Genomic DNA, 11063 nt, shown 5'->3' with positions numbered 1-11063 from the left:
CTAAATCCAGAATTTGAAGTCAAAGTTATCTATTCTAACCTCCTCATTTTAGTTTAGACCATGGGCTCCTTCAGGGTAGGGACCATTTTTCACCTTTCTATGATGCATCCCTGGCATTCACCACGCTACCTGGGATGCTTGTTGACCTCAGACCACAGGTTCAGGGACCTCAAACTGGGTGGTCATTTTCTCCAATGTATTTTGCAAACGAGGAAACTGAGGTCCAGAGAGAAGGTCTTTGTGAGGAAACCCCAGAAGCCCTAGCAGGGGAGCTGCAGGTTAGCTGGAGGAACAAGGTTATCCAAGAAATCAATTTGGGTGGTTTCATTTGGCTTCCCTGGTCTGAGATATAGTGGAAAGGGCTCTGGAGTGGGAAGTAAGACACAGATCTAGTCAGGATTGTAGGGCCAACCCTGGAAGAGGTCTTGACTTAGAGGACATCTGATTTGACTTTCCCATTTTACAGAGGAGGAAACTGAGGCTCAGAGAAGTGAGATGATTTACCCAAGATCACATATCTAATTGATATCTGAACCCTAGCCTTCTGACTCCAAACTCAGTGCTCTCACACATCGTGTTGCTTTCCTTGGATAATTCACTTCCTCTTTCTGGGCCTCAGTTTCCTTAGCTGTACAATTAGGGGGCCGGATTAGATGATCCCTAAGGACCCCCTTTCAAGTCTGATATTCTGTTGTCAAAAGTCCCTTCTAGTGCTAATATTCTGTGTTCTAAAAACTTTTCCTGCCTTAGAATCAACTCTATTTATTTTCTGTCTCCTAGCCAGTCAATTGTGTCCTCTTGTTATTGTTACTTCTAGTTTACTCTGCCTGTGTGCTAGCTACCCAACTACTGATATTCTAATTTCTAAGGCCCCTCCCAGCTCTGCCGTGCTGTGTTCCCTTCTGGTTCCAACACCAGGAGACTTCATGATGGGGGCAGTCCCACTCAATCCCCTCACGGCTGTTTTTCATCCTTGTGCCCCTAGGAGTATAAACCAGGGCTTTCTGCTTTGTTTGTAGAATTGCACTGAATTGATCCTTAGAAGAATCAGCTTCCTCCACCTGGAGCCCAATGACCCCAGTCCTGACTTACAGTCTGATTCCCCCCTCCCCAAAGGGACAGCCCCACCTGATGATGAGTTTGCTCAGCACTTATTATTCATGTCACTAGTTGTATGATCATGGGAAGGTCACCTCATCACTCTGAGCCTCCATTTCCTCATCTGCAAAATGGGAGATAAAAATAAGGTACACAATCTATTCCATACAATCAAAATTTTTATATATATATATATATGTATAAATGTATATATCATATGTAAAGTGCTTTGCAAAACATTTTAGCTATTATTGTAGTTATTAATATACCTAGAGACCTTGGAGCTCATAAAGTCCAACTCCCTAATTTTGCAGAAGAGGAAACTGAGGCACATAGCAGTTAAGTGGTTTGCCCAGGGTTACCCAGTTAGTGTCAGAGGTGGGATTTTAACTCAGGTCTTCTTGACTTCTATTGCAGTGTCCTATCTATCACTAGGCCCCAACAGAATGTAGAGTTTTGCCCTCTTCTCCTCCACGCTGCCAACCCCTTCAAAGTCCCCATCTTCCAGGAACCCTGTTAAATGTCCTCCATTGCCCTCTCAATTTCAGTGGTAGTCACACACAATAAAGTCCCATTTGTAGCCAAGCCTTCCGCTGGAACAACAGAAAACTCTGAAGCTGCAGCGTCTAAGCCAAGCAGTTTAAGACCCAGATCTTCACTCAGGACCTATTGATTTCTATTTTACACACAATTCTAAAAATAAACTTTAGGAAGGTTGTTCTTCAGCATGGGGGAATCAGAGGCTGGGTCACCCAAACCCTAGCTCAATGGCCCTGTGCCTACCCAGTTACCCACAGAGCCTGGCCCCCAGTCATGTGGCAGATGGGGATGGGCTTGGTGGTCCTTACCTTCTGCTTCTGCCTGGTTCTGAGGCTGTCTATACTATGAGAGTTGGAAATTGCACCTCCTCCAAGGGGAAGCATGATCATTTGGACATTCACCTGAAACTGGACTCATAACTGCCTGCACAGTTAACAACTAAGCATGCCCATTTGTGGGAAGGAGCTTGGAGGCCTGACTCTGATGACAGCCATCTTCCCCAAATTCTCCAGGCCAGCCTCCATGTTCTTGGAAGATTCCTTCCTCAGAGGGGCTGGGATCTGATACTTGGTGCCACTCTTTGGAATTAAAGGACAAGACAAGCTAATAGGAATAATAATAATTAATACTAATATTATTAATAATTACTAACAAGCTAATAATCAATTAAAGGACAAGATAAGCCATCAGCTACAAAAGAGAGCCGTCATACCCCTGATTGTGCCATGGCCTCAGCTGCTCCTGCTCCATCGTTGTAGGAAACCTAAGCAAGTTCTTGGGACCTGGACTGAGGACTGGAACATCACAGGAAGCCTGAACTTGGTGTCTGTGAAGAGTTCTGAGAAGCAAATCAGAGACAAGACCACCCCTGTGTATCACCTACCTGAAAGGTACCAGGCCAGAATGGTACATGTGGGCCCTTTTCTCTTTGTTATGATCTCTTTGGGATACAGACCTAGAAGTGATACTGCTGGGTCACAGTTTTATAGCCCTTTGCGCATACTTCCAAAATGCTCTACAGAAGGGTTGGACAATGCATTCGTGTTCCAATTTTCTCACATCTTCTCCAACATTTACCATTTACCTGTTTTGTCATGTTGGCAAATCTGATAGATGTGATGTGGTACCTCAGAGTTGTTTTGATCTGCATTTCTCTAATCAATAGTGATTTAGAGCATTTTTTTCATGACTATAGATAGCTTCAATTTCTTCCTCTGAAAACTGCCTGTTCACATCCTCTGACCATTTATCAATTGGGGGAGGAACAGCGTTTGCTGCCTGACAACTCCAGGAGAAATGCCAGGAATAGAACAGAGGTCTGTACCTGACCAAGGTTATTGATGCTGTCAGTTGTGAGGACTTGTGGAAGATCATGGCAAAATTTGGTTGCCTGGAGAAGTAAATCAGTATTTTATGTCAGCTCTGTGATGGCATGCTTATATGGATTCTGTATAAAGAATGACGCTCTCAAGCTTTCCCAGTCACCAACAGCAGAGTGAGGCAGGGCTGTGTCCTTGTTCCCTTGCTTTTTAGCATGATGTTTTTAGTGATGTTGTCAGATGCCTTCAACGAGGGTGAAAACAACATCAAGGTCAGCTACTGTACTGATGGTAAACTATTCAACTTGAAAAGGCTACAAGCCAAGATTAAAGTGAAGGGAGAATTGGTGCATGACTTTTTGTTTGAAGATGATTGTGTACTCAGGGCAGACTTTGAAGCTGAGATGCAACAGCATATGGATCAATTCCATGCTGCTTGTGCTAATTTTAGCCTAACAACCAACACTAAGGAAACAGAGGTTCTCCACCAGCCAGTACTGCACCATCTATACATGGAACCATTGCTTACAGAAAATGGAGAAAATTTGAATGCTGTGGATAAGTTCGCTTACCTTAGCAATATGCCTTCCAGGGATGTCCACAGAGATGATGAGGTTGAAACACATATTACCAGAACTAGCTCAGTGTGTTTGGGAGGCTACTAAGGAAAGTGTGGGAGAGAAGAGTATCACGTTCCTACCAAACTGAAGGTCTATAGAACTGTTGTGCTGACCTCATTGTTGTATGCCTGAAAGACCTGGACAGTATACCAGCACCATGCCAAGACACTGAATTGCTTCCATTTGAATTGTCTTAAGAAGATTCTGCAAATCACTTGGCAAGATATGATATGGGACATTGAGGTCCTCTCTTGAGCTGAACTGCCAAGCATTCAGGCTCTGTTACAAAGTGCATAATTCCAATGGTCTGGCCACGTTATTCAAACGCCAAATGTATGTGTGCCCTCAAAGACTATTTTATGGAGAAATCACACAAGACAGGTGCTCACATGATGGTTGAAAGTAGCGAAAGCTTTTGTTTTTTTTGGTGAGGCAATCAGAGTTGAGTCACACAGCTAGTAAGTGTCAAGTGTTTGAGGCCAGATTTGAACTCAGGGAAACAGGAATTTTTTTTTTTTTTTTTGGTGAGGCAATTGGAGTTAAGTGACTTGCCCAGAGTCACACAGCTAGTGAGTGTTATGTGTCTGAGGTCGGATTTGAACGCAGGTCCTCCTGACTCCAGGGCCAGTGCTCTATCCACTGCACCACCTAGCTGCCCCTAAGGGCACTCTTAAGATCTTTCTGAAGTACTTTGAAATGGATTGTGACACATGGAAGACTGGGGCATAGAACTGCCCAGCATTGTGTGCTGGAATCAAAAAAGGGAATGTGTTCTATGAGCAAAGCAGAATCGCAGGAGCACAAAGGATACATGAGATGCGTAAATCTAGAGACATTTCCACTCCAAATGTTCATACTATTTGTACTCGACTGGTGGCAGTGCCTTCTGAGCTCATATTGGTCTGATCAGCTACAGTCAAATACACTGTATCCTGACCTTAATATTGTGATGTCATTGATCCTCTTCAAGTACAAAGAAGAAACAATAATAATTATTATCATCTGGAAAGCAATTTGGAATTATATCCAACAGTTACTAAGCCGTGCATAACCCATGACTTAGTGATATCATTACTAGACCTATCCTCCCAAAGAGATCAAAGAAAGAGGAAAAGAACCCATGTGTACAAACATAATTGTAGCATTGCTTTTTGTGGCGGCAAAGACCTGGAAACTAAGGGTATGCTAGTTTGTTAGGGAATGGCTAAACAAATTATGGCATATGAATGCAATTAAATATATTTGTGCAATAAGAAAGAATGAAATGGATAATTTCAGAGAAGATGAGGAAGATTAGAATGAACAGATGCAGAGTGAACTGAACACAATCAGAAAATTTATACAATATACTATTACAAGGAAACATGTGAAAGTTATAACTCTTTCTCTCTCTCTCTCTCTCTTTTTTTTAGGCAATTGGGATTAAGTAACTTGTTTGGGGTCACACAGCTAGTAAGTGTCAAGTGTTTGGTCTGAGGCTGGATTTGAACTCAGGTCCTCCTGACTTCAGGGCTGGTGCTCTATCCACTGCGCCACCCAGCTGCCCCGAAAGTCATAGCTCTTAAAGAGCACACTTCCATGATAAAGGTATTGCAACGGCTGTTGGTGTGGGGAAGGCAAGCATTTCAAGCATTATTCAAACCTGCAATGAAACAGGATCTATAGTAAGAAAGTCAAAGGAAAGTATAGTTAAAAATGAAATATAGCACCAAGAATTTTTTTTAAAAAGGAAGGAAATCTATACAATAATAACAACATTGTAAAGACAATTTTGAGAGACTTAAGAATTCTAACCAATGCAATCCAGAGGCTCATGCTGAGCCATGCCTAACTCCTTCCTGACTAAGAGGTCAAGACACAGATGAGTCAAGAAGCAAAATGAGACCTGCATTTTTGGATTTGGCCAACATGATCTTGGCTATGCATAAGTTGTTACGAGGGCTTTGTTTTTCTTTTTTTAATTGTGTGGTGGGTAGGAAGAAGAGAAAAAAAATGTTTATTATCTGAAAAAAAGAATTAAAGGCCCCTTCCAGTTCTGACATTCTGTGTTTTAAGATTTAAAAATCTCTTCACTCCCCCCTCCCAGGGCTCAGTACACCAATGTTCCTGACAGTAAAATTTGAAAGTTTCACTACTGTAGGCAGGAGGACCTGAGTTCAAATCCAGCCTCAGACACATAACACTTACTAGCTGTGTGACTCTGGGCAAGTCACTTAACCCCAATTGCCTCACCAAAAAAAAAAAGAAAAAGAAAAAGAAAGTTTCACTAGCACCTGTCTAAAGGAGGAAATTGCTGAAGATTCAACCTTGACCGATTAGGATTTCAGGGATCTAGGGGTGGATACTGTACTTTATGGGGGCCTGACAAGACTTCTAGGACTGTTTCTGGGTTGTTTTCTTCTTGGGGTGGTAGCAGCTGGGTGGAGACTGCTGCTTCAGAGAGGGGGACAGCTCCCTCCTGGCTGGCTGCTGCAGTGTTCTTGGCCAGTAGGTGGCAGTGCAGCCCATAAGAATGGGGAGTCTAGCACTGGGGATGGCCCTGACTTTGGGTGACAAAGTAACTGGAGAGAGGTAACAGAAAGGTGTGTGTGTCTGTGTGTCTGTGTATATAAACGTGCATGCGTGCACCAATGAGAAGAGTTCTGGAAGCAGAATCTGAGGACTCATGATCTGCTTCTTGTGCAGTCTTGTAACTGTTCTCTCTCTGGGCCTCAGTTTCCTTGTATGTAAATGCTAAGGAGTTGGACTAGATGACAGCTAAGGTCTCAACCAGCCCTAAAGCTGTGATCCTGATTCATTCATTCCTTAAACTGATCTGAGAATCTAGGATAACATCAAGCTTTTTTTGGAAACCAAAGTTAGAGGAGCTCCCCAAAACAAAATTCTGATGACACAAATGCACATTTTAGGTAGAGGGAGGAAGAGAATTTGTAACTGAAAATAAAAGTTAAAAAATTAAAAAACAAAGAAGCCTGTTGAGACCCAGAGGTACCACTACTAGGCAAAGCCCCAAGGTGTTGAAAGACAGTGCTCACATATGGAAAATGATTTATAGCAGCACCTTTACAGGAGCAAAGAGTTGGAAGGAAAGTAGGGGGTTTGTTGATAGGGCAATGGCTAAACAAATGGTGACATATGAATGTAGGAGAATATCAACGTGCCATGAGAAATGATGAATATGAGGTATCCAGAGAAACCTGGGAAGGTTCGTATAAACTGATTAGATCAAAGTAGGCAGAACCAGATGAAAAATGTATACAATGACCATAATCACATAAAGGAAAAGAACACTGGAAGACTCATGCTTCAAAGGATTAATGGTGAAATATGTCTTTCTCCTCTATGTAGAGTGGTGAACTACAGGTGCAGAATGGGGTACACCTTGTCAGATAGGACCAATGTGTTGGGTTTGTTTGTTTGTTTTTGTTTTATTCTATTTATTTTTTACAATGGAGGGCTTTATCATTGGGAAATGACAGTGATATACATTTTTGTTGTTCAGTCATTTCAGTCATGTCTGACTCTTCATGACCCCATTTAGGGTTTCCTTGGCAAAGATACTGGAGTAGTTTGTTGTTTCCTTCTGCAGCTCATTTCGTAGATGAGGGGACTGAGGCAAACAGGGATAAATGACTTGCTCAGGGTCACACAGCTAGTAAGTGTCTGAAGCCAGATATGAACTTGAGTCTTCCTAACTCTAGCCCAGCACTCTATCCACTGTCCACTGTGCTACCTGGCTGATACACACACACACACACACACACACACACACACACACACATACATGTATATACACACATATATAGTGTTATATATGGGTATATATGTATATAATGTTAAATGTATATAGCATTATATACATATACAAGCATCAAAACATTTAAAAAAAGGAGGAAAAAAGTTGAAAGAGTGAGTGTGAGAGACAAAAAATGGAAAAATTTACTTATATTTCATTCCCATTTTTTAGATAGAATTGGAATCTTTTAAGGTGGATTAAAAAAAGAGGTAGCCTAATGGTTATCTTCCAGTTATCATCCATGTAGAGTAGAAAGAGTGTTACATTTGGAGACCTTGGATTCAAGTCTCCTCTTTGCCACTTTATACCCAGGTGACTTTGAGTTAAAAAAAATCTTAAAGTCCAAAGCTGTCTATGTATGTGAATATATGTGTGTGTGGGGGGGGGGGGTGGAGCTGCACAATGGCAAAGTCAGAGAGTGTCATCTAAGTTGCTGTATGTTGCAGACTACTCTGTGTGCTCTGAGATAGCTCTGATAACTGTGAAGGCCTGGAAGGAACCCTCAAACCCTGGCCAGCTGGGCTCTGGCAACACCACCCACTGGGCTAGCACCCTAGCCAGTGTGAAGAAACTACTCCTAGAATTCTAAGAAACAGGTCAGGGCCAGAAGCTTTCAGGCTGGCCCGACTCAGAATCATTGATCACCTTGACATAGAAGACAGAATAAATGGCTTTCCTTCAGTTAGTTAAACGTTCATCAAGCAGCTACTGTGGAGGCAGCTAGGTGACACAGGAGATGGAATGATGGGCCTGAAGTCAGGAAGTCCTGAGTTCCAATGTGACCTCAGACACTTACTAGCTGTGTGACCTGGGTAAGCCACATCACCTCTTCTGCCTCAGTTTCCTTATATGTAAAATGGGGATGATAATAGTGACTACCTCCCAGGGTTGTTATGAGGATCAAATGAGATAATATTGGCAAAAAGTGTTTAGCACATAGTAGGCACTTAGTAAATTCTTCCTTCCTTCCTCCCTCTTTCTTTCTCCACCCATCCTTTTTCCTCCCTTCCTCCCTCCTCCTCCTCCTTCCTTCCTTCCTTCCTCCTTCCATCCCTCCCTTCCTCCTTCTTCCTTCCTCCCTCCCTCCTTCTTCCTTCCTCCCTCCCTCCCTTCCTCCTTCTTCCTTCCTTCCTTCCTTCCTTCTGTATGCCAGGCACTGTGCTAAGGGTTACAAAGAAACATACAAACCAGTCCCTCCTCTCAAAGAGCTCACAGTCCAATGGGGGAGACAACCTGCAGACAACTATGTGTGAGTGAAATATGCCCAGGATAAATCAGAGATAATCAACAGAGGGAAAGCACAAAAATGAAGAAGGACAGGGAAGGTGTAATGTTAGCTAGTCCATGGAGGGAGCCAGGGTAACCAGGAGGCAGAGGGGGAGGGACAGCATTCTAGGCATGGGGGACGGACAGAGAAAATGCTTGGAGTCTGGAGACTGAAAGTCTTGTTCACAGAACAGCCAGGCGGGCAGTGTCACTAGGATCCCAGAATGTGTGGCAGGGTGTAAAGCATAAGATTGGAGGGGTGGGGGGAGGGGGGCAGGTTATGAAGAGCCTTGAAAGCCAAACAGAGGATTTTATATTTGATCCTGGAGGTAATAGGGAGCAACTGGAGATTATAGAATAGGGAGATGCCATGGTCAGTTATGCACCTTAGAAAGATCACTTTGGCAGCTGAGTGGAGTTGGGGGAGACAGCTGAGGCAGGCAGACCCCCCAGCAGCTATTGCAATAGCACAGCTGTGAGATGGTGAGTGTCCACACTAGATGGGTGACAGGGTCAGAGGAAAGGAGGGGGCATATTGGAGAGATGTTGCAAAGGTAAAATCAGCAGACCTTGACTACAGTTTGGTTTGGAGGGGGAACTGGTAGTGGTGAGAGAGAGTGAGGATCTCAGATGACTCCTAGCTTATGGGCGTGAGGGATTGGGAGGATGGTGTTGCCCTCCATGGTAACAGGGAAGGTAAGGAGAAGGGAGAGTTTGGAGGGAAAGATAATGAGTCCAGTTTTAAACGTGTTGAGTTTAAGATGTCGACAGGATATCCAGTTAGGGACCCTCTGTAGATAGTTGGAAATGTGAGCTCAGAGGTCAGTAGATAAGTCAGAGCTGAGTAAAGAGATCTGGGAATCATCAACACAGGACTGATCATTGAATCCATGGGAGCTGATGAGGTCCCTAAGTGAAGCAGTATAGATGGAGAACAGAACCCTGAGGGACACCTTTCATGTTTTCAAACTGCAGAAAGGCAAGAAGCATTGGGACAAATCAGAAATACCAATACTCCACCTGCTGGAAATGCATCAGCACTGAAGTCACTAACCACTAAATCTGGCAAACCACAAGGGGGCCTGAAATGGAGGCTGAAGACATGAAATTTTTTTCCTATACAGGAATGCAAACTACATTGTAACAGAATTGGAAACAATCAATTGAGTAGAGAAAGCACCGGGCCTGGAGTCAGGAAGTCCTGAGTTCAAATTCAGCCTCAGACACTTTAGTTCTGTGACCCTGGGCAAGTTACTAAAACCTTTGCCTGCCTCAGTTTCCTCATCTGTAAAGCAGGGATAATAACACCTGCTTCCCAAGGTTGTTGTTCACTAATATAAGAACAGTCCTTTGCAAACCTTAAAGTGCTATATAAAAAGTGCTATTGTTATCTTACCAATTATAAAAAGGACTTTACATTGCTTTTTGTCAACACTGTCTTTGGCTGCAAGTTATGCAGCAACATAGTAAAGGTCAATAATGGGCAATCATAAGAAATAATGTCATCCCTAAACCTAGATTAGATAAAATAAGAGTAAAAATCAAGGAGTTACTTAAATCTGAAGAGGGAAAAGATGAAGAACCTGAATGCACTGAAAATTTTCATTTAACACAAACTTAAGAAGTGTTACCTAATAATGAACAGCAAATTGATGCTGCTGTCACAAATGATTCTGCAGAGGAGAGGAGAATAATTAGAATGGAATTCTGAAAAGCCCTTTTCAATCCAACTAATTGACCAACTAAACCAAAATAGACATCTTTAAAGGCTGGCATCTGATCTAACCATCATGAACAAACACCTTCTCCCACAATGTTTGCTAGAGTGTAAAAACATTTCAGGACCTGCACACAGCAGGAGGTTCTGAAGCCTTTGTTCCTATAAGCATCTTGAGCAGAAAGATAGAGTCATTGATGACTAGTCTTAGTGATTGATATCTAAAGTCATCATGATTCAAGAAGCTCAGAAAATGGTTAAAGATCTGGGGAAAGATATTGCAATGTTATATCAACATCTGGTTGATCTGTACAGCAGACCACTTCAACACCACATCTCCTGATTAAAGGTGATTAAAAAAGAGACATGCAGAATGGAGCCTAGAACACAAAAGTCTGTAAAAAATTCTTAATACTCATAATCAACAATTATAAGCAAAAGCCAAAATGTTAACAAATAATACAAGGAGCTAAAGAAATTCAAAGGACAAAAAATGAAAAATTCAACATCAAAAACTATACTATAATGTCTTGAGAAATGAAGACATTAAAGGAGAGAAAAGATGCCTAAAGAAGAGAGATGTGGAATATTTCTGGTCATCTTTGTGGCTAAAAGATGTCCAGTACATCAAAAGTTCACATTGGATTGAACCTTGAACAGAAAGCTTACATCCCATTAATATGGATGACCTCCCATCAAGGGAGGTC

Source organism: Vombatus ursinus, unplaced genomic scaffold (assembly GCF_900497805.2).
Source record: "Vombatus ursinus unplaced genomic scaffold, bare-nosed wombat genome assembly UNPS02010434.1, whole genome shotgun sequence".
NCBI lineage: Eukaryota > Metazoa > Chordata > Mammalia > Diprotodontia > Vombatidae > Vombatus > Vombatus ursinus.
Note: the sequence above shows the minus strand (reverse complement) of the source record.